The 6,000-nt window shown below is 38.8% G+C and overlaps 1 pseudogene; it reads left to right on the top strand.

The window, feature by feature from the left end:
* LOC120524051 overlaps nt 1–1,563 on the top strand; it is a 658,450-nt pseudogene extending 656,887 nt beyond the window's left edge.
* Nucleotides 1,564–6,000: the final 4,437 nt, after the last annotated feature.

Consider the following 6,000-nt stretch of genomic DNA (forward strand, 5'->3'; position numbering starts at 1 on the left):
TTTCACAGATAAATCAACATAAAATATTTATTTATGACAAATGTCCCTGTGTTTTATGTTCCATGAGCCTCTCCACTATGTAAATTCCCATACCTACTGTATTACACAGCATAGTCCTGGTAACAGTAGAAACAGCCCATGACATTCATTGCCACATTACACTGCTTGCAGTATGTGTTACACTGACGCCGCTCTTTCGGGCATCTGTTGCTGCATACTGTGACTGCTGAAGCAGCTGGCAGCATGCCGAAGGCAGTTGGCAGTGGCTTTGATCAGCTGTCTTTGCACAGCTGGTGGTGACAGTGGTCATAGTATGCAACAACCAGCAACATACTGCTAGCAAATAGAGCCAAACTTAACAGGGGGCTATGGCAACATTTACAGCTGATTACCGCCCTCTAACCCCCAGATGTTGATTAATGTCGACACCCGCCCTGAAAGAGTTAATCACATCTGAATTGTTTGATTTGTAATTTTAATCAGTGGAGCATCAGGAGTGGTCTCCCATAGACTAGTATACTCGGATATGGGGCTGGATATTAGAGGAGTAAACCACGAGACAATGATTTATATTTTTATATTATGTACATTAAAGAACCATTAACAACAAATCAATAATATATTGAGCAATTACTATAAAAGTGAAGTTGAATAAACCGGAATCTGCAGCTGCATAAATAAAAGGTAAAGTTACCACTCTGGTTAGCGGAAATAGTTTAAAAGTTGATAGAAATCTACGTTTTGTACCTAATACTTGTATGCAGAATTTGGTTGACCGAAGTGAAAGTGCACTCAAGTTATCGTGTTTACATACACACACACATGCATACACACACACATGCATACACACAAACATAATTCCAAAAATGGTATTTTCAGACTCGGTTATGTCTAAAATGTCATGATTCATTAAAATCTCGAAATTTAATGTTTGGATAATTACAATGCTTAATCCCAATACTTCGTATATAAGAATGTAAAAATGTGTCTTTGTCCCAAAGATGGAGAACACTGTAGCTACTTCACATGTCCTACCCTGGGATAGGATGAATTCTTACCCTTGTCTGACTTTTAGTGTAATTCTTAGAAGTAATTCTGAGATGTTTGATAAATACGGGCACTGGACCAGGTAAGTGCGAAATTCTATTAAAAGACCATATCGAAGAAGTCTGTCACATGTTTGAATATAACTAGTCTTGTTCTTTGGGCATTCTCCACGGAATCTCTTTCTTATTATCCAAATATAAGGGGGCCTTAATCAGATTACTAACCAACATTTCTCTCCTTTGCAGGTGATCGCAGCAGAAGGTGAAATGAATGCATCCGTGCCTTAAAAGAGGCTGCTTTAGTAATGGCCGACGCACCTTCGTCCCTGCAGCTCCGCTACCTTCAGACTTTAACGGAGATCGCCTCAGAAAGGAATTCCACCATTGTGTTCCCGATTCCTATTGACTTTATGTCATCCTTTATGAAAAGTAAATGAGAGCGAAATCTGCATTAGTGATAATCTGGAACTATGAATATTGAGATTAAAGATGTGAATAAAGATTTACTGTATAAAGAGTTCTTTTTAAATAAATTCCGTTATGTGTAAAAGAGCATCAGCTCTTTTCAGGTTAGTAAAACAGAATAAGAAAAGCCATTGATTTAAAAAAGGACATGGATGATCTTAAATAATGGAAGAACATCTGTTTTCCACTTCAATAATTAAGAATCTGCTCTGTGTAAGCATATTTTACAATGGCTTTGCCTGCTTGCACCCACTTTTTACTGTCTTTGACACAATTTCAGATTATCAGTGGTGTCTTTAACATGTGCCTTCTTCTGTGGCTCACCCATAGACATTGCATAGACATTTAGGTCTTTAAACATATTCATTCATTTTCCAACCGGGTCATGGGGGAAACAGTCGTAGTCCTGAGGTCCATATGTCCTTTTCCCCAGCCACACTTGTCAACTCATACAGTGGCTATTCATAGATGTTCTCATGCCATCTGGAAGGATTACCTCAATTGGTGGTGGGTCAGTGGCTCTACCTCAAGCCTCTCGGATGTCTGTGCTTCTCATCTATAAAGTAGAGCACAGCCACCTTGCAGAGAAACCTCAGTTCGGCCGTTTGTACTCTGTTGAAGTAACCGCTGAGGAAGATGAGAATAGTTCAATCAATTAGTTTTTATTCAGTTACCGGTGAGTACATAGGATTCATGCATTGCAAGGCAGAAGAGCGCAGATTTCCCTTTTTCTTCCCACCCCTTTCCACTTACTGCTCAAAAATCATATCATTTACCTAAGCATTTCATCTTATATTGCGCAAATCGGCTAACGCCTGTATGAATAACCTACCGTTAGAGCGAAACAGCTTTGTCGGCTTTTAACCCTTAGTAGCTTGCAAGCAGTTACATTTTCTTTCACAAGTTGCAATCTCATTTTTTTTACTCATTACCAGAAGCTCTTGACTGTAGGTGAGGGTAGTGACATAGATCAACTAATAAAACTGAGAGCTTTGCCTTCTGACTCATTTTTGAGGTGAAGCGCTTTAGAACTTAGACGGGCAATAAATTACCAAGTAGTGTGGTAGACAGTATGACTTTAGGTACTTCATGAACTCGACTTGATGTTATTTTGGAAAAGCTAAGCGGATAGGACTGGCGGGCCTTGTTGGGTTGAATGGCCTGTTCTAGTCCGGATTGTTCAAATGTTCTAACATTAGAAAAATTATGATGTGAACAAGCCATTCAGCCCAACAGGCTGGTCTGTCTTAGTCACCACAATTGTCCAAAATAACATCCAGTTCCCTAAAGCCTTACTCTTCACACTACTTAGTAATTTACTCCATGTGTGAGTCTCCATTAACTGATCACCATTACATACTCATACAGTCTGCCTTTCCTATTCAGAATCTTGGACGAGATGCAGTTCTATCGCAGGTCTCTCTTCACCTTGCCACCACTCCATACTTCATATACAATCCATAAATTCAAATGTCAGGGTTCCCATCCTAACTAACTAGATAAGCCCTAACTCAGACCTTGTTCATACAACGACGTATCGTGCACAGCATATTACAGCCTCCCTTGGCTCTGGTGGCCTCCTTTCTACTTATTCCTTATATACAGTAAGTATCACACCACCAGGGTTCATAGTGACCCTAATACTAAGCAGCTTTTTTTCTAAATGAGAGAAGGCTTTTTAGACCAAATGTACTTTCATACATTTTCCAGTAGGATGTGGCAAGGTGCCCAAGCTGGTTCTGGGTATAGAAAGGTTAAGGCAGGCTGAAATGGATGATGTGTCTATCTTGGAGCACCATCATTCACACACAGCCATTCTATCTTGCAAGGCCTTCTTCACACTTTTTTACACTTGGACCATGGACCAGTCTATCTGCAGTGAGTCTTTGAGCTGTGGAAGAACACTTGTTAGATCATATGGAGAGCCATAATTGGAGATATTGAGCTGAGGTTCTGGGCACCATCATGTCACACTCTAATTGCATGCATTATCAAAGCTGTTTAATGTAGTTCAAAGTCAACAGGTGCAGAACCTATCCTGGCAACAGTGGACTTCATTCAGGAATTCACACTGAATGGAGAAACAGCCTTTATTTGAAACGTTTTGGTAATGCAGGTCTCACGTAATTTCTATATTCTTATGTTAACTGAATCTTTTGTATTGAGCCATCAAATTCATAAGAACCACAAGCAGGGAGCCATCTTGTACTAAGCACCCATTATAGATGTGCTAATTAAAGTGAATGACAATGTGGATTAAGAAGGAATGTTAAATTATTTATTTTTATAGTTACTGATTTATTTTTAATTTGTATTGTATCCTTTCATTTTCAAATAGTATGTCTTTGCTAATTCTGAAAGTTAATAAATAATTCTTGTGTGTTCATTCACTCTACGCCATATATTATGAAAGTGTTTGCCTTTATATGAGTATTCTGTATTTAGGCATTTTAAAGAACACAAAGTGCTTGTTTGTATTGTTATGACTAATAGTTGTGAATTGTAAATATCTTTTTAATTGAAAAATCAATCAGTGGTGACATATTGAATGTTTCAGTAAAAAATATGAACTACATTAGAGTTAAATGAACATATTTCATAACCTCTGAGATTTTAATACTCTGTATAGGAGTTTGAATGTTTATTTTTTACCTTTTATTATAAATGAATTACTTTCTTTTATTACTATGTGCATTGAAAATGTATTTTAGTTTTTTTGGCAGACATCAAGTTGTTTTTCCCTTTCTAAATTTCATGTATTTTTTTTCTTTACATGCTATTAAAAGAAAATGAAGTAAATGAAAATGGGATTTAAAAATAAAATATATTATTAATTGGTATAGTAAATCAAGAATGAACAAAGAAGGAGAAGTCCCATCCAGCTCCCTGAACATTGAAATAAGATTTTTCTATACAATTTAAACTGTAACGAGTTGTCTTTCTGTTACACAAAAACTCGCAAACTTCTGACCTTTCATCCTTCATCTTGGTGTCGATTGACAGTTTATGCAGTGATTGATAGATAGATACATAGATAGATAGAGTTAGTATGTAATAGATCAATAGATGTTTAATGCAAGGGGATGCACAAACCAGTGTGTTTCTTCATGTCAATCCCAAGCCTGGATAAATTTGGAGGGTTATGTCAGGAAGGGCATCCGGTGTAAAATTTTGCTAGGCCAACATGCAGAAAACAATACAAATTTCCATACTGGATCAGTCGAGTCCCGGGTTAACAACGACTACCGCTAGTATTGTTAGCCAACAGGGTGCTGGTGGAAATGGTTTACTATTGGCCAAAGAAGAAGAGGGAGGAAATATGACCAGAGGAAAGAAGAGAGGAGGAAGGTAAAGAGAGTAGAACTGAGGTTAGGAACTTTGAATGTTGGCAGTATGACTGGTAAGGAGAGAGTTAGCAGATATGATGGAGAGAAGGAAGGTTGCTATACTGTGCATGTGAGAGACTAAATGGAAGGGGAGTAAGGTCAGGTGGATCAGAGGTGGGTTCAAGTTGTTCTATCATGGTGTGGATGGGAGGAGAAATGGGGTAGGGGTTATTCTGAAGGAATAGTATTTCAAGAGTATTTTGGAGGTGAAAAGAGTGTCAGAGTAATGATTATGAAGCTGGAAATTGGAGGTGTGATGATGAATGTTGGTGCATATGCCCCACAAGTTGAGTGTTCAATGGATGAGAAAGAACATTTTTGGAGTGAGTTGGATGAAGTGATGAACAGTGTACCCAAGGGACAGAAAGTGGTGATTGGAGCGGATTTCAATGGACACGGTGAAGGGAACAGAGGAGACGAGGAGGTGTTGGGTAGGTATGGTGCCAAGGAGAGGAAGAAGTAAAGATGATAGTGGATTTTGTGAAAAGGATAGACATGGCTGTGGTGAATACGTATTTTAAAAAGAGGGAGGAACATAGGGTTATGTACAAGAGTGGAGGAAGATGCACACAGGTAGATTATATCCTATGCAGAAGAGTCAATCTGAAGGAGATAAAGACTGCAAAGTGGTTGCAGGGGAAAGTGTAGTTAAACAGCATATGATGGTGGTCTGTAGGATGACATTCGAGATCAAGAAGAGTAAGAGAATGAGGGCAGAACCAAGGATCAAATGGTTGTAGTTGAAAAAGGAAGACTGCAAAGTTGAGTTTAGGGAGAAGGTGAGACAAGCACTGGGTGGTAGTGAAGAATTACCAGACATTTGGGAAACTACAGCAGATGTAGTAAGGATAACAGCAAGAAGGGTGCTTGGTGTGATATCTAGACAGAGGAAGGAGGAAGAGGAAATCTGGTAGTGGAATGGGGAAGTACAGGAGAGTACAGTATACAGAGGAAGAGGATGGCAAAGAAGAAGTGGGATAGTCAGAGATGCAGAAAGTAAACAAGAGTACAAGGAGATAAAGCACAACGTGAAGAGAGAGGTGGCGAAGGCTGAAGAAAAGGCATATGATTAGTTGCATGAGAGGTTTGACACTAAGGAGCGA

Source organism: Polypterus senegalus, chromosome 2, assembly GCF_016835505.1.
Source record: "Polypterus senegalus isolate Bchr_013 chromosome 2, ASM1683550v1, whole genome shotgun sequence".
In the NCBI taxonomy this organism is placed as follows: Eukaryota; Metazoa; Chordata; class Cladistia; order Polypteriformes; family Polypteridae; genus Polypterus; species Polypterus senegalus.